The sequence below is a fragment of the Nomascus leucogenys genome, chromosome 22a, assembly GCF_006542625.1.
Source record: "Nomascus leucogenys isolate Asia chromosome 22a, Asia_NLE_v1, whole genome shotgun sequence".
NCBI classification, from domain to species: Eukaryota; Metazoa; Chordata; class Mammalia; order Primates; family Hylobatidae; genus Nomascus; species Nomascus leucogenys.
Genome location: NC_044402.1, coordinates 78430467 through 78454995, shown reverse-complemented (window position 1 = coordinate 78454995; position 24529 = coordinate 78430467). Strand labels below are relative to the sequence as shown.

Genomic DNA, 24529 nt, shown 5'->3' with positions numbered 1-24529 from the left:
TGAGTGTATCCTTCTTTTCCATTTTAAAATCAGATACATGAAATACTTGTTTTTCTTTTAAATACACGAAACTGTTACCCCGTGTGGCCCTTGGTTGTAATTTATTTGCTATATTGCAATGTCTTGCAATGTAAAAAGGACCTTGCCCCTCCATTCTAAGTAGAACAAGTGACAGGGAAATTTGTATTTAATCACTTGGTATGCAACATCCAGGCTTTTATTAGAATGAGAATGATAATAAATATTCTTTCTTTGATATATCTCTTAGCCTGGTATCTACCAGGAACTTTTAGCAACAAAACCCAGGAGTTACCATGCCAGCAATTCTCAGGCTTGTTGATTGAGGTCTTGTCTCTGTTAACCTAAAGTTCCTGATGGTGAATGTCCCCTTCAGGACTCTTTTTCTTTCTTTTATATACAGAAAAGAAATATTTTCCATCTTCCTGAATCCACCAGGAAGCATGTGGGATAATCACCTTTGTTATTATATTTCTTCTCCCTCAATATGTTATTATATTTCTTCTCTCTCAGTATGTTAATGCTCCAAAACTTGCTTAGTCATTTGTATAATTCAGCCACAGGACTTGCTGGTGCCCTTCTGTGACAAGTCATCAAAGGGAAAGTCAACCACGCTTTATCAACTGTGTAGCTGTTCCTGAAAGCTTTTTTTTTCTTGACTAAAAACTACACAGATATCTGTATCTTCATTATTTTTAGCAGAACATAATCCCTGGGCCTGTATGTGAAAGTGTATTTAAAAAAATATCACCCCAGCTTTATGAAAGATACTTTTTTTCTTTCCTAGAAAAAAGAACCCATTTATTGCGAATGCATTTCTTATTCTCAAATTTTCTATAAATGTACAAAGCTAAATAATAAGGCCAGCTTTTCAATATTTGAAATAGAAAAACATGAATAAAGGAGCATCAGACGACTTTCTCTTTCTATCTCTTCTTTGATAACCACTATTTGCCTAAGGAGATGTATATAGTAAAATAATCATGATAATAATAATTATTATTACAAAAGAAATACTAGTTGGTCCATTATTAAATTTCTCTTTGTAGAAATTCTATCTATAAATTCCTTAGTCAATGCATTTGAAACTACAAGTGATGTTTCCAATATTTGAATATGACTTTGAGCCTGGCACTTTATTTTTTATTATTTTTTTTTTTTACTATACTTTAAGTTCTAGGGTACACGTGCACAACGTGCAGGTTTGTTACATATGTATACATGTGCCATGTTGGTGTGCTGCACCCATTAACTCATCATTTACATTAGGTATATCTCCTAATGCTATCCCTCCTCCCTCCCCCGACCCCACGACAGGCCCTGGTGTGTGATGTTCCCCACCCTGTGTCCAAGTGTTCTCATTGTTCAATTCCCACCTATGAGTGAGAACATGCAATGTTTGGTTTTCTGTCCTTGTGATAGTTAGCTCAGAATGATGGTTTCCAGCTTCATCCATGTCCCTATAAAGGACATGAATTCATCCTTTTTTATGGCTGCATAGTATTCCATGGTGTATATGTGCCACATTTTCTTAATCCAGTCTATCATTATTTTTCTATAAATTACCTTGGGCAGTATGGCCATTTTCACGATATTGATTCTTCCTATCCATGAGCATGGAATGTTCTTCCATTTGTTTGTGTACTCTTTTATTTCGTTGAGCAGTGGTTTGTAGTTCTCCTTGAAGAGGTCCTTCACATCCCTTGTAAGTTGGATTCCTAGGTATTTTATTCTCTTTGAAGCAATTGTGAATGGGAGTTCACTCATGATTTGGCTCTCTGTTTGTCTCTTATTGGTGTATGGGAATGATTGTGATTTTTGCACATTGATTTTGTATCCTGAGACTTTGCTGAAGTTGCTTATCAGTTTAAGGAGATTTAGGGCTGAGATGATGGGGTTTTCTAAATATACAATCATGTCGTCTGCAAACAGGGACAATTTGACTTCCTCTTTTCCTAACTGAATACCCTTTATTTCTTTCTCCTGCCTGATTGCTGCGGCCAGAACTTCCAACATTATGTTGAATAGGAGTGGTGAGAGAGGGTATCCCTGCCTTGTACCAGTTTTCAAAGGGAATGCTTCCAGTTTTTGCCCATTCAGTATGATATTGGCTGTGGGTTTGTCATAAATAGCTCTTATTATTTTGAGATACATCCCGTCAATACCTAATTTATTGAGAGGTTTTAGCCTGAAGCGCTGTTGAATTTTGTCGAAGGCCTTTTCTGCATCTATTGAGATAATCATGTGGTTTTTGTCTTTGGTTCTGTTTATATGATGGATTACGTTTATTGATTTGTGTATGTTGAACCAGCCTTGCATCCCAGGGATGAAGCCCACTTGATCATGTTGGATAAGCTTTTTGATGTGCTGCTGGATTCGGTTTGCCAGTATTTTATTGAGGATTTTTGCATCAATGTTCATCAGGGATATTGGTCTAAAATTCTCTTTTTTTGTTGTGTCTCTGCCAGGCTTTGGTATCAGGATGATGCTGGCCTCATAAAATGAGTTAGGGAGGATTCCCTCTTTTTCTATTGATTGGAATAGTTTCAGAAGGAATGTTACCAGCTCCTCTTTGTACCTCTGGTAGAATTCGGCTGTGAATCCATCTGGTCCTGGACTTTTTTTTGTTGGTAGGCTCTTAATTATTGCCTCAATTTCAGAGCTTGTTATTGGTCTATTCAGGGATTCAACTTCTTCCTGGTTTAGTCTTCGGAGGGTGTATGTGTCCAGGAATTTATCCATTTCTTCTAGATTTTCTAGTTTATTTGTGTAGAGGTGTTTCTAGTATTCTCTGATGGTGGTTTGTATTTCTGTGGGATCGGTAGTGATATCCCCTTTATCATTTTTTATTGCATCTATTTGATTCTTCTCTCTTTTCTTCTTTGTTAGTCTTGCTAGCAGTCTATCAATTTTGTTGATCTGTTCAAAAAACCAGCTCCTGGATTCATTGATTTTTTGAAGGGTTTTTTGTGTCTCTATCTCCTTCAGTTCTGCTCTGATCTTAGTTATTTCTTGCCTTCTGCTAGCTTTTGAATGTGTTTGCTCCTGCTTCTCTAGTTCTTTTAATTGTGATGTTAGGGGGTCAATTTTAGATCTTTCCTGCTTTCTCTTATGGGCATTTAGTGCTATAAATTTCCCTCTGCACACTGCTTTAAATGTGTCCCAGAGGTTCTGGTATGTTGTGTCTTTGTTCTCATTGGTTTCAAAGAACGTCTTTATTTCAGCCTTCATTTTGTTATGTACCCAGTAGTCATTCAGGAGCAGGTTGTTCAGTTTCCATGTTGTTGAGCAGTTTTGAGTGAGTTTCTTAATCCTGTGTTCTAGTTTGATTGCACTGTGGTCTGAGAGACAGTTTGTTATAATTTCTGTTCTTTTACATTTGCTGAGGAGTGCTTTACTTCCAACTATGTGATCAATTTTGGAATAAGGGCAATGTGGTGCTGAGAAGAATGTATATTCTGTTGATTGGAGAGTTCTATAGATGTCTATTAGGTCTGCTTGGTGCAGAGCTGAGTTTAATTCCTGGATATCCTTTTTAACTTTCTGTCTCATGGATCTGTCTAATGTTGACAGTGCGGTGTTAAAGTCTCCCATTATTATTTTGTGGGAGTCTAAGTCTCTTTGTAGGTCTCTAAGGACTTGTTTTATGAATCTGGGTGCTCCTGTATTGGGTGCATATATATTTAGGATAGTTAGCTCTTCTTGTTGAATTGATCCCTTTACCATTATGTAATGGTCTTCTTTGTCTCTTCTGATCTTTGTTGGTTTAAAGTCTGTTTTATCAGAGACTAGGATTGCAACCCCTGCTTTTTTTGTTTTGTTTTCTATTTGCTTGGTAGATCTTCCTCCATCCCTTTATTTTGAGCCTATGTGTGTCTCTGCACATGAGATGGGTTTCCTGAATACAGCACACTGATGGGTCTTACTCTTTATCCAATTTGCCAGTCTGTGTCTTTTAATTGCAGCATTTAGCCCATTTACATTTAAGGTTAATATTGTTATGTGTGAATTTGATCCTGTCATTATGATGTTAGCTGGTTATTTTGCTCGTTAGTTGATGCAGTTTGTTCCTAGCATCGATGATCTTTACAATTTGGCATATTTTTGCAGTGGCTGGTACCAGTTGTTCCTTTCCATGTTTGGTGCTTCCTTCAGGAGCTCTTTAAGGCAGGCCTGGTGGTGACAAAATCTCTCAGCATTTGCTTGTCTGTAAATGATTTTATTTCTCCTTCACTTATGAAGCTTAGTTTGGCTGGATATGAAATTCTGGGTTGAAAATTCTTTTCTTTAGGAATGTTGAATATCGGCCCCCACTCTCTTCTGGCTTGTAGAGTTTCTGCCGAGAGATCCGCTGTTAGTCTGATGGGCTTCCCTTTGTGGGTAACATGACCTTTCTCTCTGGTTGCCCTTAACATTTTTTCCTTCATTTTAACTTTGGTGAATCTGACAATTATGTGTCTTGGAGTTGCTCTTCTTGAGGAGTATCTTTGTGGCGTTCTCTCTATTTCCTGAATTTGAATGTTGGTCTGCCTTGCTAGTTTGGGGAAGTTCTCTTGCATAATATCCTGAAGAGTGTTTTCCAACTTGGTTCCATTCTCCCCGTCACTTTCAGGTACACCAATCAGACGTAGATTTGGTCTTTTTACATAGTCCCATATTTCTGGGAGTCTTTTTTTATTTCTTTTTACTCTTTTTTCTCTAAGCTTCTCTTCTCACTTCATTTCATTCATTTGATCTTCAATCGCTGATACCATTCCTTCCAGTTGATAGAATCGGCTACTGAATCTTGTGCATGCGCCATGTAGTTCTCGTGCCATGGTTTTCAGCTCCGTCAGGTCATTTAAGGTCTTCTCTACACTGTTTATTCTGTTTAGCCATTCGTCCAATCTTTTTCAAGGTTTTTAGCTTCTTTGCAATGGGTTCGAACATCCCCCTTTATCTTGGAGAAGTTTGTTATTACCGATCTTCTGAAGCCTTCTTCTCTCACCTCGTCAAAGTCATTCTCTGTCCAGCTTTGTTCCATTGCTGGCGAGGAGCTGTGTTCCTTTGGAGGAGAAGAGGGGCTCTGATTTTTAGAATTTTCAGCTTTTCTGCTCTGGTTTCTCCCCACCTTTGTGGTTTTATCTACCTTTGGTTTTTGATGATGGTGATGTACAGATGGGGTTTTGGTGTGGATGTCCTTTCTGTTTGTTAGTTTTCCTTCTAACAGTCAGGACCCTCAGCTGCAGGTCTGTTGGAATTTGCTGGAGGTCCACCCCAGACCTCGTTTGCCTGGGTATCACCAGCAGAGGCTACAGAACGGCAAATATTGCAGAACGGCAAATGTTGCCGCCTGATCATTCTTCTGGAAGCTTCATCTCAGAGGGGCACCTGGCTGTATGAGGTGTCAGTCTGCCCCTACTGGGAGGCACTTCCCAGTTAGGCTACTCAGGGGTCAGGAAGCCACTTTAGGAGGCAGTCTGTCCATTCTCAGATCTCAAACTCTGTGCTGGGAGAACCACTACTCTCTTCAAAGCTGTCACACAGGGATGTTTAAGTCTGCAGATGTTTCTGCTGCCTTTTGTTCAGCTATGCCCTGCACCAGAGGTGGAGTCTACAGAGGAAGGCAGGCCTCCTTGAGCTGCGGTGGGCTCTACCCATTTCAAGCTTCCTGGCCGTTTTCTTTACCTACTCAAGCCTCAGCAATGGCGGGCACCCCTCCCCAAGCCTCACTGCCACCTTGCAGTTTGATCTCAGACTGCTGTGATAGCAGTGAGCAACAATCCGTGTGTGTGGGACCCTCCAAGCCAGGTGCAGGATATAATCTCCTGGTGTGCCATTTGCTAAGACTGTTGGAAAAGCACAGTATTAGGGTGGGAGTGACCCGATTTTCCAGGTGCCATCTGTTACAGCTTCCCTTGGCTAGGAAAGGGAATTCCCCAACCCCTTGCACTTCCCGGGTGAGGCAATGCCTTGCCCTCCTTCAACTTATGCTCCATGGGCTGCACCCACTGTCCTGCACCCACTTCAGACAAGCGCCAGTGAGATGAACCGGGTACCTCAGTTGGAAATGCAGAAATCACCCATCCTCTGCGTCACTCATGCTGGGAGCTGTAGACTGGAGCTGTTCCTATTTGGCCATCTTGGAACCTCCCCCCAAGCCTGGCACTTTAAAGATAAAAACCTAGGTCTTATCTTTGATTCCTTTCTTTTATTCACCTACCATATTAGGTCCATCAGAAAGTTCTTTTGATTTACTCGTAAAACCATCTCAAATCTGTTCACTTTTCTCCAACTCTACTACCACAACTCTTACATATGCCACTGGCACTTTAAGTGCCAGGCTCAAAGTCATATTCAAATATTGGAATATTAAGATTACGTTCAAATATTTGTTATTCAAATGTTCAAATGTTGAATATTTAAATATTCAAATATTGGTTATTAAGATCTTCATAATAACCTTTTGAGAAATGTAGAGTAGGTGATATCCTTTCCTTTACATAGATTAGGAAACAAGCACTGAGAAGTTAGGTCCTCTTCCTGAGGTCACAGGGCCACAGTGTTAGAGGAAGGACTCTGTGTTCCTCTCCCACCGTTCCTCCCATTCTTGAGTTTTGAGAGGACCCAATACCTACCTTCTTTCTTCCCTACCCTGAGCCAATTGAGATGAGAAAAAAGACAAAAAAGAAATGCATATGGGACATCAAAATATCACATTTATGGCTTATGAAACAGATATTGGAATATGGGCTTATATTTATAGACATGTATAATTGTCAGCTCCAGAATTAGATAAACCTACCCTCCCAAGCACAGACAATGCTGGATACCCACAGTCCTCCCCATGCAAGGGGCCTGTCCCTTTGGAAATTACAGCATCGAGGAACTGAAGGACTGCTCTTTGGGGGTGGCCTGACTCCCAAGGATTAAAGGGAGGAAGGAGCTAGGTTGTGCATGCCCTGTTAATCTCCCTAATTCCCTCATCAGATAACTCACCCTACCTTTCTGAGGAGGAGCAAGGAATGCATCCAAAGGCTGGAGGTGTTAAGGGAAGTCTCTCCTCATGGAAAACAGAAAAGGGGGAAATATTGTTCCTCCTCTGACATATGCCACGCCACCTCTTAGACTGTTATACCCGGAACATTGAGAGAACTCTTTCTTTCATGCCGTGCCCCCACCCCCCATCCCAATACTCTCTTGCCTCTGCCTTATCTTCTTTATCTTTGGTTGCCCAAGCCAGAACCCTAGGTGTTACCTTTGATTCCTTCCTTTTATTCACCTACATATTAGATCTATTAGAAGGTTCTTCTGATTCACTCCATAAAACAATCTCAAATCTGTTCACTTTTCTGCAACTCTACTACCACAACTCTGATTCAAGTCACCATTATCTTTCACCCAGATTATTGAAACTGCTTCCCAGCTGCTCTGTCTACTGCTGTCTGTAACCATTTCTCACATAGAATGTTCATGAGCAAAAGGAGTTCATCCTGGGTAGGCAGTGGATAGGATGGTAGAGCCAGATTATTCAAGGGCCTTGTTATCTTAGTCACCTTCAATTGAAGACAGTGAGCCGTGGAAGGCCTGGGAGCAAGAAGGGGCATAGATCTGGGCTTCCCTGCACTCATCATCTATGGGAATGCAGGCAGATGACCTCTCTCTTTGGCCCTCAGAATCTCCATATATAACAAGGTGGGGGGATTAGGAAAATGACTTCTGAGACTCTCTCAGCTCTAAAATTCCATGTTAATTATGAAAACACAGAGGAGAAACCTTACAAAATAATTCTTCCCCAAAATTTTAAGCTACTAGCTTTGTAGCAAGTTATTCTTGGTGTTGAATGAGGCTCATGTCTAATCTGCTCATAGTGTGACTAGTGGCTGCTGTATCATGTTACCAGAGGGGCTCAGGGCTGTCATCTGACTGAAAGTGCTGATGAGGTGACTTGTAACAAAGCTCTATTTGTGTAACAGCATGTTGTTTTATATATCTTTAGGATAGCTGGGGAAAAGCCATTCTTTGATACTGCCACTGGGTGATTTTTTTTTTTTTTTTTGAGACAGACTCTTGCTCTGTGGCCCAGGCTGTAATGCAGTGGCATGATCTTGGCTCACTGCAACCTCCACCTCCTGGGCTCAAGCTATTCTCCTGCCTCAGCCTCCCGAGTAACTGAGATTACAGGTATGTGCCACCAGACCTGACTAATTTTTTGAATTTTTAGTAGAGACGGGGTTTCACTGTGTTGGCCAGGCTGGTCTTGAACGCCTAACCTCAAGTGATCCATCCGCCTTGGCCTCCCAAAGTGTTGGGATTACAGGCATGAGCCACCATGCCCAGCCTTGGATGATATCTTGAAGAAAGAAATTATCTGGGTCCGAGTTTGTTTCTGGGTCTTCCCATCAACTGCAATAAAGGATATAGACAACTATCATGTCATAGGATCTGAGTCCTTTTGTCTCCAAGTAAAAAAAAAAAAAATCACAGAAAGTTTTTCTGCATAATTATTCATCTAAGAACACATAATAAGTCTACAGGAATGAGATAGGCCCTAGACATAGGAATAGTGGACAAAAGATATATGCCTCAAACTAATAACTTCACAACCTATAATTCTTTTATAGTTCTATACACCTCAAGATTTCTGGCTTTTCCAACTGTAAGAGTCTCCAGACATCTCTGAGGACCCATGAGCAGTGAACAAGTTAATTAGTGGTTAACATTAACAGAAATAAATTTACCACTTGATATGAGCAATAATGGGACCTAGGATAGGTTGACTGACTGAGAAGAGTAAAGAGAACCTACAAGGGAACTCAAGATGAACTGACTACCTCAGCTTTGCCAAAAGCCAACCATGTTTAAGTCAGGCCTGCCTGACTTGAAAGGGGCAATCAACAGCCTTCGTTGACCTTCTATCTGTCGTCTCACCTTCTGACTCAATGACTTTATTATTCTGAAGTTCTGACCCCAATTCTTCAATTATAAAAACAAACAAACAAATAAACAAGAAGCCTAAGTAGAAAGGAAACATTGATGGTTACAATACAGAGATCAACTACTTTCTCAATGTTATATTTCTATAATTTCTTAGACAATCTACTCCATGATTGTTTCACATTGTAAGATTTATTATAAAATCTTCCAAAAAGTGAACTGAATTCAACACTATAATAACATAAGACTTCTGCTGATAAGACTTCATCCATACATTTTATAGTCCTCCAAGGATCAGCTGCAAAAAATTCATTTTTCAATTAACACACAGGTGAAGAGCTCATATCAACTGTACCAACCAACCCCTCCCCCCAAAAAATTAATAGTAATAGCCAGTATTTATTGAGAAGATGTTATGCACTAGGCATTGTGGTAAGATTTAGTTATCTCATTTAATCCTCACAAGGTTCTATGAGATAGACACCATTACTTCCTACATTTTATATGTGAGGAAGCTAGACTTGAATAGGTTTAGTAACTTCCCCAAGTTTATACAGCTAGTAAGAGGCAGAGCCCAGATGCAAATTCAAATTATCCAGCTCTGTTTAGATTCTACAGTTTTACCATTATGGGAAATATTAAGGATTACATTCAGGTTCTGTTCACGTGTTCAAGGCTGGATTCCTGCCCATGAAAGAAGGCAGCTCCTTGATGGAATATGAAGTTCAAAAATCTGCTAGAATGCATTCCAGAAGCTGTTTTAGCCATTCACATCCATTGACATCAGGTAACTGATTATTTTTGTGCAAAGATCCCAACAATCGTGTCAGGTTTGGAGAGTTTGGAACAAGATGCCTCAGGAAACTTCATGGTTTGCAATATAATCCATTAATGCCTGTGAAGGTGATACTACTACTACTACTACTACTACTACTACTACTACTGACAGTAGTGATAGTTAACACTTATTAGAAGCTTTCTTAATTTCTCCAAGGTCACACAGCTATTAAGTTGGAGAGCCAGGGTTTGAACCCATATTGCTGGAGCCACAGTTTGTACTCTTAACCACCACAAACTGCTGTCTCTGGTGTGGTATGTAAACAATGAGTGGCAGTCTGTTCAATAACATCTTCTCACAATGCTCTTTACCAAAGTTGTGAGACAGTGTTGCCAAGGACTAAACAATATTTCTGGAAGCTATGTTGTGAGTGTGCAAAATGGATAGTTTCTTTAAATATGAAAAACTTTCATTTGTCATCACAACCAATCAGTACCAAAACCTGCAGGGAAGGAATCTGTTTATATTACTAGGAATTAACTGTAGGATATAGTTAACAGATTTCCTACAACATTTTAGAGAGTTTTCAAGGCAGAGTTTTAGTTGCTCTATGCAGGTCTTATACTTACATATATCCATCGTAAAACAAAGAGATGTATAATTTGTCTCTGAGAAAAAACCTGAAGCTCTAGTGTATACAAGCAAGCAGCTTATTCTAGAAAAAAACTGCACATTTCTCTTCATTGTGAAACTTTTTGTAAACTCTAGGTGACCTGTAAGTAGGGCACTGAAGTTACAGCCATACCAGTGATCTATTGGTCCAATAGCTTTTTGCTGTTTGGCTACAGGGAATGTCCTTTGGGGGCATTTGCTGCCTTTGTCATGGAATGGTTTGATTGCTGGAGCTAGACACCTACTGAAGCAATCAAAAATAATAAGTGGAGTGGGGTATAACATCCCCCAGAAAAACATCTAGGGACAGAATTTGGGAAATGGAGAGTTTCTAATGTTTCTAGTCTGATTCCTTTTCTGTATTCTGAATGTGGTGATATACTTGTGTAGCACTTTATGATTTATAAAATGCTTCACCATAGAATACCTAATTCATTCTTGCTGTCTGAAAGGTAAGAATTACTATCCTCATTTGGAGGGTAAAGAAACAGTCTGAGAGAAGTTAAATGGCTCAGTTTTGGGGCTGAGCAGGGGATTCAGGACTTGTGGTATCATATGTAGTGCTTGTTATACCTCCCAAGAACTTCTTATGTGACCATGATCATGAGAGGTTTAACACAAGGGTTTATATCAGAAAATCATACATTTTACTGATGTATATATGTATCATCATACATATATATATATGAACTTTCTGTTTTTGGAAAATATGGTAAAATCAGGATTCTTTACTTCTTTGGTCATTGCATTATTTTTATGAAACAGCCTATTACTGGAAAAAATATTTGAAAGACATTTGCAATTCATGATGTTCCTACTCTTCATGAAGCAAGAGCTTCAAGCTTTTGAGAAGATATTTTATTTCTTCTATGTTTTCCTTCTGCAGAAGTCAATCTTTGCTAATATATTTAATCATAGACTGGAAATAATAAAAAGACCTGGTGTTGAACTGGTCACAAGAAGAATGGCAAGCAGTGTTAACTTCTCACTCTGTTCTAGTACATTAGGCTGAACATAAACTACTGTTTGTACCACTGACAAGTTTCTTTATGGTTTTTGAGCTGTATTAAACACCAACATGGACAGAGGCCTTGAGGACAAATTGCTAACCCTTCAAAGTAACATAGTGTGGTGAAAAGAGCCCAAGCTTTAGACTCAAGCGTCTCTGAGTTAGCATCCTGGCTCAGTTATTGGTAAATTACTTAACACGAGATAAGTTACTTAGCTTCTCTTAGCTTCAGTTTCCTCATATGTATAATGGAGCCAATAATATCCACTTTGCATGGTTGTTGTGATTATTCTATGTGTGCAAAACTCTGGCACAGATATTTTGCATACATAAATGCACAGGTTATATGGTAGGCTCCTGGTACATGATAGCTATCATTGCTATTATCTGAGGAATCAATAAGTCTTGTAATTACCTCAATTTCTTTGCAGTTTAAACTGATCACAAGTCTCAATTTAGTGCCTGTTTTAAAGGCTAGCTCACCATATGTGGTGCTGGAGTAATTGGTATGACTCTTAGGTCTCCGCTTGTCTACTGGCTTAGAAGATCAAGATTCAAAGCCAAAGTTATGAGCCATCTGCCACTGCAAAACCAGATTATGTTGTCTTTCTCTCTTCAAAGCAAGTTTTGATGTCTGAAGAACCTTGATCTGTCTTTTCTGAATAATCAAATCTGTGTATCTTAGCAGGATTTGGCTAATATCTTGAATTTAGTGTGAAAGGAGGACCCAGTGGAGAAATTCCCTGGGGAATTCATGCCAATTATGAGCCATCAATATGAATCATCTGCCCGTGACAGATACTGTCTGTTAGGGAAATAACATTGATTCTTATAAAAAATGTACAGTTCCTTAAGTTCCATTTCACAAATGGGCACCCAGTACCTAATATCAGCCAGATATAATACAATAATATAATAATATAAGATTGCATTGCAAAAACCACAACCAGAAATTACCTTTGTGACAATATCAGTTAGAAACTATAACTAAAGGCAAATTATTTATTTTTATCCTGTAAAAGGAAAAAACACCTATAAAATCTTTAGCAGCCATGGATTCCTCCGCCCCCATGTCCAAGGGGGCCAGCTGTCCCTTGCCTCCCACCATTCTCTCTAATGATTTAACATGAGGTTAATACAGAGCAGCTTTGCAGCAATAAGCAATGCCTTGGTTAAGCGCTCTTACCCCTAAGTGTAGGGTTTTTGTTTGTTTGTTTGTTTTTAACTTCTATGTAATATAGTTATAATTTTAGAGGCTTCATGGCAGAGTATCTTGAATGCTTGCAAGTTTTTAAAATCAAGTTTAGCATTCTGAATGTTACTTAACAAAATCACATACTGAGGCCCATTGTGGGGAGAATGGAAAGTCCATCATGTAAAATAGATTAGCTACACGTTAATATCTTTCAATTTGCCACCAGTTTATTGACTTGGAATAGCCATTTACTCTTTAAAATTGTATACGTAAGGGGAAAGTTCCATGTTAGATCTTTCAGAACATGAAATAGATGAAATATGTAACCAGGATGGATTTTTTATTTTTATTTTATTTTGTTTTTTTTTTGAGACAGAGTCTTGCTCTGTCACCAAGGCTAGAAAGCAGTGATGTGATCATGGCTCACTGCAGCCTTAAACTCCTGGACTCAAGCCATGTTCCAGCCTCCGCTTCCTAAGTAGCTGGGACTACAAATGTGTGCCACTACACCTGGCTAATCTTTTTCTTTTGTAGAGACGGAGTCTCAATGTGTTGACAAGGCTGGTTTCAAACTCCTGGCCTCAAGTGATCTTCCCACTTTGGCCTTCCTAAGTGTTAGGATTACAGGCATGAGCTACCATACCCAGCCTTAGGATTAATTTTATTTAATTGTGTGTATCTTTAGAATGTTTGAATAAGAACTATTTATGAGGTATGTGAAGCCAGCTGAGGCTGCATAAGAAAATTACATTTACTAATTGTCCTTTTTCCTCACACAAGAACCAAGACCCATTTAGAAACAGAGAAAAGGAATAGTAATGTTTACACCATGCCTTTACGATTTTTTGAAAAGAAAGCAAAAACCTTTTATGTGAGAAAATTACTTTTGTGTGATCATCTAAACTTTGGGGCATATGATTAATATGGGCCTTATCAGAAATTTATGTTCAAGACAGTCCTTTAATTTGCAGGCTAGTTCAGCTGTTTTGTAACATCCAGGGGGATAATGCTTGAAATATTGTCTTTTCGAGGAGAAAAGGATACAGGGCAGATGTGAAACTGGACAAATAGCACTTCCAAAGAGGAATTTAGTGCTTTTGATGCCTCGGCAATGACATCTGTCATCCAAAGTATTATAAAAAACTGGAAAACTTGCCATGCGGACTTAAAATAAATATTAGCTTCTACCATTTTTGAAAAAAAACAGTATGTTTGTGAAAATAGCTCATTATAGGTCTTATCTAGTTAAAAGTTAATACTGAATATGCCTTTTTTTCAGAAGTCACATGGTTCTTTAAAAAATTTTCTGGCCGGGTGCGATGGCTCACACCTGTAATCCCAGCACTTGGAGGCCGAGGCGGGCAGATGACGAGGTCAGGAGTTCGAGACCAGCCTGACCATTATGGTTAAACCCCATCTCTACTAAAAATACAAAAATTAGCTGGGCGTGGTGGCACATGCCTGTAGTCCCAGCTACTCGGGAGGCTGAGGCAGAAGAATTGCTTCAACCTGGGAGGCAGAAGTTGCAGTGAGCTGAGATTGCGCCACTGCATTACAGTCTGGGTGACAGAGCAAGACTCTGTCTCAAAAAAAAAAAAAAAAAATTTCTGAGCTTGGCACGGAGGCTCACACCTGTAATCCCAGCACTTTGGGAGGCTGAGGCAGGAGGATTGCTTGAGCCCAGGAGTTCGAGACCAGTCTGGGCAGCATAGTGAGACCTTGTATCTACTAAAACTCAAAAAGATTAGCTGGCCATGGTGGCTGTGCCTGTAGTTCTAGCTACTCAGGAGGCTGAGGAGAGAGGATCACTTGAGCCTGGGAGGTAAAGTCTGTAGTGAGCTATGATTGAGCCACTACACTCTAGCATGGGCAACAGAGTGAGACCCTGTCTCAATAAATGAATAAATAAATAAGTAGATAAAAATTTCTGACTGCTCATTTTTATCATTCTATATTTATTGACTTTAAATTACCTGCATGTCAGACACTAGTATCAAAGTCATAAAAATTACCTGGACAAAACAATGTAGAAAGAACTGTAAAGAAGGAAGGCAATTCTATTTAGTAGATTATCTGTAATAAATGGTAATGTTAACGCATAGTAAAAGAAAAAGAAAAGTGAGCAAATTGAGGTATGTAGTTCTCTGAAGAAACATTCCGCTTTAGTCTCAATAAGTCTATGGAGTGAAATTTTAGTTTAATGGTTTAGCCACAGTGTTCCTATTAACATAACAAGGGTTGGGTTGTTAACTGCTCATGTTGCTAAATTGTAACCCTAAGAACTCTGTGCATTCAAAACAAAATGTGTGCTGAACATGTCGGAAAGGGCAAGAGCTTTAGTTCTTCAATTTTCATTATATTGTCCATTGCCTTTAAAAAATTGTGAAATGCATCATATATTCAAATGGAAGAATAAAAAATATACGTACAGCATAAAGAAGAATAAACTAGACATCCTTCTACTCACACCAGATTAAAATGTAAAACACTAGCTGGGCACGGTGACTCACACCTGTAATCCTTGCACTTTGGAAAGCCAAGGTGGGCAGATCACTTGAGGTCAGGAGTTCGAGACCAGCCTGGCCAACATGGTAAAACCCTGTCTCTACTAAAAATGCAAAAATTAGCCAGGTGTAGTAGTGCACTCCTGTAATCCCAGCTACTCAGGAGGCTGAGGCAGAAGAATAGCTTGAACCCAGGAGGCGGAGGTTGCAGTGAGCCGAGATTGCTCTGTTGCACTCCAGCCTGGGGAACAAGAGTGAAACTCTGTCTCAAAAAAAGAGAAAAAAATGCCACTACATTGAAATCTTCTGGTGCCCTTTCACAATAATATTATCCTTCCTCTTGTCACCACCACTTTCATTGGCATGTTGAGTGTTGTGTGAGATATCCCCTTGTTTCACTCCCCATGACTTTGCCACCTATCTTTGTTTTCCTATACAATATGCTATTTAATTTTGCCTGCTTTTGAACTTTGTATAAATGGAATCATTCTACATGTATTCTTTTGTTTCTTTTTCTGCTCAACATTATGTTTTTGAGATTAATTCATGTTGAAATGTGTATCAATAATTTCCAATGCCGTATAATGTTCCTTTGTATAAATATATCACAATTTATCTGTTCTACTATTGACAGACTTTTGAGTTATTTCTCGTTATTTTATTTTATTTTTATTTATTTATTTTTATTTTTTGCTTTTATCAATAATGCTGCTATGGGCATTTTGTATAGGTCTCCTGGAATCTTGGCATCATATTTGCATGACTGCAGACTTTTAACTATTCATTTTTGTAACTTTTATGTATTTATTCTTAACTCTTAGGTTTGGGGGTACATGTAAAGATTTGTTATATAGGTAAACTTGTGTCATGGGGGTTTGCTGTACAACTATTTCATCACCCAGGTATTAAGCCTGGTACCAAGTATTTATTTTTTCTGCTCCTTTCCCTCCTCTCACCCTCCATCCTTAAGTAGACCCCAATATCTGTTGTTCCCTTTTTTGTGTTCATGAGTTCTCATCATTTAGCTCCCTCTTATAAGTGAGAACATGCAGTATTTGGTTTTCTGTTTTTGTGCTAGTTTGCTAATAACTTCCAGTTCTATCCATGTTCCAGCAAAAAACATGATCTCATCCTTTTTATGGCTGCATAGTATCCATGTGTATATGTACCACATTTTCTCTATCCAACGTGTCATTGATGGGCATTTAGGTTGATTCCATGCAGGTCCTGCAAAGACATTGATTCCATGTCTTTGATTGTTAATAGTGCTTCAGTGAACACTCGTGTGCATGCTTTTATGGTAGAATGATTTATATTCCTCTGGTTATATAGCCAGTAAAGGGATTGCTAAAAATATGAAATGCTTCATGAATTTGCTCATTATCCTTGCACAGAGGCCATGCTAATCTTCTATCATGCTGATTTTAGTATATGTGCTGCCAAAGTGAGCACAAGCATTCATTTCTTAGTTATTCAGTGTTGATCTTGTTCTGCTGCATCTTCCTCTTTACAGTGAATATATATGGGGCCAGGACCACCATGGTCACCAGAGCACAAATTCTAGCTTTCCCTACCAAGCCCATTCCCCTCATGGCCACCTGGTCTGTGGACAGGGTCCTTATTTACCTCCCAGCCAAGAAAAGAACAGGCTACTCATGGTGGGTATGAAAGTATAGGCCATGCAAATGTTCTGGGGTGAACTCAGTGAATGACTCCCCCTCAACCCTCTTTTCATATGTTTGTGTTTTCTCTTATTGTGGAGTACTGGTCCATGTCATTGGCCCATTTTTCCTATTGAATTTGCTTTTTTCTTATGGATTTGTAGGAGCTCCTTATATATATATATATATTCTGAACACCACCCTCCTTATTGGTTATATGTATTACAAATATTTTTTCTTCTTTATTGCTTGATTTTCATTTTTTTTAAATAATGTGGAATGAAAGAAGTCAGACAAGAATGTATACTGCATGGCTGATTTAGGTAAAACTCTAGAAAATGCAAACTACTCTTTAGTGACAGGAAGCAGATCAGTGTTATCTGAGGTGGGGCATGGTGGGGTGGGAGGGATGGAAGGTGGGATTAAAAAGGGCATGAAGAAACTTTGGTGGGAGTGATAGTTATATTCATATCTTGACTGTGGTCATTTCGTGGGTATAACCATATATCCAGACTAATAAGATCATATATGTTAAATATGTACAGTTTTTTTGTATTTCAATTATAGCTCAACATATCTGCTTTTTTATGAAAAGAAATTTGAATATTTACATTAAAGGGTATCTAATCTATAACCCTTATCAATTTTTTTTATTATACTTTAAGTTCTAGGATACATGTGCAGAACATGCAGGTTTGTTACATAGGTATACATATGCCATGGTGGTTTGCTGCACCTATCAACCCGTCATCTAGCTTTTAAGCCCCCCATGCATTAGGTATTTGTCCTAATGCTCTCCCTTCCCTTGTCCCCCACCCCCTGACAGGTCCTGGTGTGTGATGTTCCCCTCCCTGTGTCCATGTGCTCTCATTGCTCAACTCCCACTTATGAGTGAGAATATGTGGTGCTTGGTTTTCTGTTCATGTGTTAGTTTGCTGAGAATGGTGGCTTCCAGCTTCATCCATGTCCCTGCAAAGGACATGAACTCATTCCTTTTTATGGCTGCATAGTATTCCGTGATGTATATGTGCCACATTTTCTTTTTTTTTCTTTTTTTTTTCTTTTTTTATTTTTATTTTTATTTTTATTATTATACTTTAGGTTTTAGGGTACATGTGCACAATGTGCAGGTTTGTTACATATGTATCCATGTGCCATGTTGATTTCCTGCACCCATTAACTCGTCATTTAGCATTAGGTATATATCCTAATGCTGTCCCTCCCCCCTCCCCCAACCCCACAACAGTCCCCGGAGTGTGATGTTCCCCTTCCTGTGTCCATGAGTTCTCACTGTTCAATTCCCACCTATGAGTGAGAACATGCGGTGTTTGGTTTTTTTGTCCTTGTGATAGTTTACTGAGAATGATGTTTTCCAATTTCATCCATGTCCCTACAAAGAACATGAACTCATCATTTTTTATGGCTGCATAGTATTCCATGGTGTATATGTGCCACATTTTCTTAATCCAGTCTATCGTTATTGGACATTTGGGTTGGTTCCAAGTCTTTGCTATTGTGAATAGTGCCACAATAAACATACGTGTGCATGTGTCTTTATAGCAGCATGATTTATAGTCCTTTGGGTATATACCCAGTAATGGGATGGCTGGGTCAAATGGTATTTCTAGTTCTAGATCCCTGAGGAATCGCCACACTGACTTCCGCAATGGTTGAACTAGTTTACCGTCCCACCAACAGTGTAAAAGTGTTCCTATTTCTCCACATCCTCTCCAGCACCTGTTGTTTCCTGATTTTTTAATGATGTATGTGCCACATTTTCTTTATCCAGTCTATCATTGATGGGCATTTGGGTTGGTTCCATGTCTTTGCTATTGTAAATAGTGCTACAATAAACACATGTATGCATGGGTCTTTATATTAGAATGATTTATAATCCTTTGGGTATATACCCAGTAATGGGATTGCTGGGTCAAGTGATATTTCTGGTTCTAGATCCTTGAGGAATCGCCACATTATCTTCCACAATGGTTGAACTAATTTACACTCCCACCAATGGTGTAAAAGTGTGCCTATTTCTCCACAGTCTCTCCAGCATCTATTGTTTCCTGACTTTTTAATAATCACTATTCTAACTGGCATGAGATGGTATCTCATTATGGTTTTGATTTGCATTTCTCTAATGACCAGTGATGATGAGCTTTTTTTCATACGTTTGTTGGCCGCATAAATGTCTTCTTTTGAGAAGTATCTGTTCATAGCCTTTACCCACTGTTTCGTGGCATTGTTTGTTTTTTTCTTGTAAATTTGTTTAAGTTCCTGGTAGATTCTGGATATTAGACCTTTGTCAGATGGATAGATTGCAAACATTTTTTCCCATTCTGTAGGTTGCCTGTTCACTCTGATGATAGTTTCTTTTGCTGTGCAGAAGCTCTTTAGTTTGATTAGATCTCATTTGTCAATTTTGGCTTTTGCTGCAATTGCTTTTGGTGTTTTAGTCATGAAGTCTTTGCCCATGCCTATGTCCTGAATGGTATTGCCTAGGTTTTCTTCTAGGGTTTTTATGGTTTTGGGTTTTACATTTAAGTCTTTAATCCCTCTTGAGTTAATTTTTCTATAAGGTGTAAGGAAGGTGTCCAGTTTCTGTTTTCTGCATATGGCTAGCCAGTTTTCCCAGCACCATTTATTAAATAGAGAATCCTTTCCCCACTGCTTGTTTTTGTCAGGTTTGTCGAAAATCAGATGATTGTAGATGTTTGGTGTTATTTCTGAGTTCTCTGTTCATTCCATTGGTCTATGTATCTGTTTTGGTACCAGTACCATGCTGTTTTGGTTTCTATAGACTTATAGTATAGTTTGAAGTCAGGTTGCATGATACGTCCAGCTTTGTTCTTTTTGCTTAGGATTGTCTTGGCTATACAGGCTCTTTTTTGGTTCCATATGAAATTTAAAGTAGTTTTTTTCTAATTCTGTGAAGAAAGTCAATGGTAGCTTGATGAGAATAGCATTGACTCTATACATTACTTTGGGCAGTATGACCATTTTCATGATCTGATTCTCCCTATCCATGAGCATGGAATTTTTTTCCACTTGTTTGTGTTCTCTCTTATTTCCTGAGCAGTGGTTTTTAGTTCTCCTAGAAGAAGTCCTTCACGTCCCTTGTAAGTTGTATTCCTAGGTATTTTATTCTCTTTATAGCAATAAGGAGTTTTTGGGCTGAGACAGTGGGGTTTTCTAAATATACAGTAATGTCGTCTGCAAACAGAGACAATTTGACTTCCTCTCTTCCTATTTGAATACCCTTTATTTCTTTCTCTTGCCTGATTGCCCTGGCCAGAACTTCCAATAGTATGTTGAATAGGAGTGGTGAGAGAGGGCATCCTTGTCTTGTGTTGGTTTTCAAAGGGAATGCTTCCAGCTTTTGCCCATTCAGTATGATGTTGGCTATGGGTTTGTCACAAACAGCTCTTATTTTTTTGAGATATGTTCCATAAATACCTAGTTTATTGAGAGTTTTTAGCATAAGGGCTGTTGAATTTTATTGAAGGCCTTTTCTGCATCTATTGAGATAATCATGTGGTTTTTGTCATTGGTTCTGTTTATGTGATAGATTACGTTTATTGATTTGTGTATGTTGAACCAGCCTTGCATCCCACGAAAGAAGCCAACTTGATCATGTTGGATAAGCTTTTTGATGTGCTGCTGGATTTGGTTTGCCCTATTTCATTGAGGATTTTTGCATCAATATTCTTCAGGGATATTGGCCTCAAATTTTCTTTTTTTGTCGTGTCTCTCTCTGCCAGGTTTTGGTATCAGGATGATACTGGCCTCATAAAATGAGTTAGGGAGGATTCCCTCTTTTTCCATTGATTGGAATAGTTTCAGAAGGAATGATACCAGCTCCTCTTTGTACCTCTGGTAGAATTTGGCTGTGAAGCCATCTGGTCCTGGGCTTTTTTTGGTTGGTAGGCTATTAATTACTGCCTTAATTTCAGAACTTGTTATTGGTCTATTCAGGGATTTGACTTCTTCCTGGTTTAGTCTTGAGAGGGTGTATGTGTCCAGGAATTTATCATTTCTTCTAGATTTTCTAGTTTATTTGAGTAATAGCATTTGTAGTATTCTCTGATGGTAGTTTGTATTTCTGTGGAATCAGTGGTGATATCCCCTTTATCATTTTTTATTGTGTCTATTTGATTTTTCTCTCTTCTTTATTAGTCTAACTAGTGGTCCATCTATTTTGTTAATGTTTTAAAAAAAACAGCTCCTGGATTCATTGATTTTTTTGAAGGGTTTTTCTTGTCTCTGACCCTTCAGTTCTGCTCTGATCTTAGTTATTTCTTGTCCTCTGCTAGCTTTTGAATGTGTTTGCTCTTGCTTCTCTAGTTCTTTTAATTGTGATGTTAGGGTGCTGATTTTAGATCTTTCCAACTTTCTGTTGTGGGCATTTAGTGCTATAAATTTCCCTCTCAACACTGCATTAGCTGTGTCCCAGAGATTCTGGTCCGTTGTCTCTTTGTTCTCATTGGTTTCAAAGAACTTCTTTGTTTCTGCCTTAATTTCATTATTTTCCCAGTAGTCATTCAGGAGCAGGTTGTTCAATTTCCATGTAGTTGTGCGGTTTTGAGTGAGTTTCTTCATCCTGAGTTCTAATTTGATTGCACTGTGGTCTGAGAGACTGTTTGTTATTATTTCCATCCTTTTACATTTTCTCAGGGGTGTTTTACTTCCAATTATGTGGTTGATTTTAGAATATGTGCTATGTGGTGCTGAGAAGAATGTATATTCTGTTGATTTAGGGTGGAGAGTTCTGTAGATGTCTATTAGGTCCACTTGGTCCAGAGCTGAGTTCAAGTGCTGAATATCCTTGTTAATATTCTGTCTCATTGATCTGTCTAATATTGACAGTGGGGTGTTAAAGTCTCCCACTATTATTGTGCAGGTATCTAAGTCTCTTTGTAAATCTCCAAGAACTTCTTTTATGAATCTGGTTGCTCCTGTATTGGGTTCATATATATTTAGGATAGGTAGCTTTTCTTGTTGCATTGATCCCTTTTGTCTTTTTTGATCTTTGTTGGTTTAAAGTCTATTTTATCAGAGACTAGGATTGCAACCCCTGCTTTCTTTTTGCTTTCCATTTGCTTGGTAAATATTCCTCCATCCCTTTTTTTGACCCTATGTGTCTTTGCACGTGTGATGGGTCTCCTGAATACAGCACACCAATGGGCCTTGATTCTTTATCCAATTTTCCAGTCTGTGTCTTTTAATTGGGGCATTTAGCCTATTTACATTTAAGGTTAATATTGTTGTGTGTGAATTTGATCCTTTCATCATGGTTATTTTGCACATTAGTTGATGCAGTTTCTTCAGTGTCATTGGTCTTTATATTTTGGTGTGTTTTTGCAGTGGCTGGTACCGGTTTTTCCTTTCCATATTTAGTGCTTCCTTCAGGGGCTCTTGTAAGGCAGGCCTGGTGGTGACAAAATCCCTCAGCATTTGCTTGTCTGGAAAGGATTTTATTTCTTCTTATGAAGCTTAGTTTGGTTGGATATGAAATTCTGGGTTGAAAACTTCTTTTTTTTTAAGAATGTTCAATATTGGCCCCCACTCTCTTCTGGCTTATAGGGTTTCTGCAGAGAGATCCACTGTTAGTCTGATGGGCTTCCCTTTGTAGGTAACCTGACCTTTCTCTCTGGCTGCCCTTAACATTTTTTCCTTTGTTTCAACCTTGGAGAATCTGATGATTATGTGTCTTGGGGTTGCTCTTCTTGAGGAGTTATCTTAGTGGTGTTCTCTGTATTTCCTGAATTTGAATGTTGGCCCGTCTTGCTAGGTTGGGGAAGTTCTCCTGGATAATATCCTGAAGTGGTTCCATTCTCTCTGTCACTTTCAGTTACAGTAATCAATCATAGTTTTGGTCCTTTCACATAGTCCCATATTTCTTGGAGGCTTTGTTCGTTCCTTTTCATTCTTTTTTCTCTAATCTTGTCTTCACACCTTATTTCAGTAAGTTGATCTTCAATCTCTGATATTCTTTCTCCCACTTGATAAATTTGGCTATTGATACCTGTGTATGCTACAGGAAGTTCTCGTGCTGTGTTTTTCATCTCCAATAGGTCATTTATGTTCCTCTCTAAACTGGTTATTCTAGTTAACAGTTCCTGTAACCTTTTATCCAGTTTCTTAGCTTCCTTGCATTAGGTTAAAACATGCTCCTTTAGCTCAGAGGAGTTTGTTATTACTCACTTTCTGAAGCCTACTTCTCTCAGTTCGTCAAACTCATTCTCCATCCAGGTTTGTGCCCTTGCCAGAGAGGGGTTGTGACCATTTGGAGGAGAAGAGGCATTCTGGTTTTTTGAATTTTCAGTTGTTTTTTACACTGTTTTTTTCTCATCTTCATGGATTTATATACATATACCTTTGATCTTTGAGGCTGATGATCTTTGGATGGGGTTTTTGTGTGGGGGTCCTTTATGTTGATGTTGGTGTTGGTGTTATCACTTTCTATTTGTTAGTTTTTCTTCTAACAACCAGGTCCCTCTTCTGCAGGTCTGCTGCAGTTTGCTGGAGGTCCACTCTAGACCCTGTTCACCTGGGTATCATCAGTGGAGGCTGCAGAACAGTAAAGACTGCTGCCTGCTCATTCCTCTGGAAGCTTCATTCTAGAGAGGCCCTGGCCTAATGCCAGCCAGAGCTCTCCTGTAGGAGGTGTCTGACAACCCCTGTTGGGAGGTTTCTCCCAGTGAGGAGGCACAAGGGTCAGGGACCCACTGAGGAGGCATTCTGTCCCTTAGCAGAGCTGGTGCACTGTTGCTTTTCATTCTTAATGGAAAACCCAAGTTCTTTTTCTTTTTTTTTTTTTTTTGAGACAGAGTCTCGCTCTGTCACCCAGGCTAGAGTGCAGTGATGCGATCTTGGTTCACTGTAACCTCTGCCTCCCGGGTTCAAGAAATTCTCCTGCTTCAGCCTCCTCAATAGCTGGGACTACAGGCGCGTGCCACCACGCCCAGCCCAAGCCCTTAATTTTAATACAACTTGATTTATTGATCTTATAGAAATTTGCATTTTTGTTCTTATTCTTGAAACAGGGTATGAAGAAAAATATTCTCCTATAGTGTCTTTGGAAATTTTTATAAATTTGTTTTCATATTAAGTATTTAACTTAATTGTAATTCCTTTTTTTGTGTTAGGGTGTGGGATATGAATACAATTTTATTTTTTTTTCTATTTGAATAAGCAATGGACCTAGGGTCATTTATTGAGTAGTTCATCTTTTCTCGTGATCTGTGCTGCCTGCTTTGCCATAAATCTATTTTCTATATGTGCATGGGTTTGTTACTAGGCTCTCTATTATTCCGTTGGTCTATTAATCTATGCCTTTATTACTATCACACTGCCTTAATCTCTGTAGCTTATAGAAAGTATTAATATCTAGTAGGGTGAATCTTCTCCTCAACCCCTATGCCTTGTTCTTCCTCAGGAGGGTCTTGACTTCAGCTGGCCCTTTATTCTTTCATGTCAGTTTTATAATCAGCTTGTTGAGTTTCACACATACACGCACATACACACTCTGATAGGATTTCAATTGGAATTGCACTGAAGTTATAGGTCAGTTTGGGGGGAATTACTGATGTATGAGAGTCAGTCTTCCTATCCAACAATACAATATATATATTTTTCCAATTTAATCTTCTTTAATGTCTTTTATTTTTATTTTTTTTATTATTATCATACTTTAAGTTTTAGGATACATGTGCACAATGTGCAGGTTTGTTACATATGTATCCATGTGCCATGTTGTTGTGCTGCACCCATTAA

The 24529-nt window shown here is 38.8% G+C and overlaps 1 protein-coding gene and 1 non-coding gene across 2 annotated transcripts in view; one reads left to right on the top strand and one right to left on the bottom strand.

Moving 5' to 3' along the window:
- PDE11A (phosphodiesterase 11A) overlaps positions 1 to 24529 on the top strand; it is a 428560-nt gene that overhangs the window by 16107 nt on the left and 387924 nt on the right. The window lies entirely within an intron of this gene.
- Positions 16442 to 16544, bottom strand: LOC115832565. The gene has a single exon (XR_004028096.1). It is a non-coding gene; the product is annotated as a U6 spliceosomal RNA (small nuclear RNA).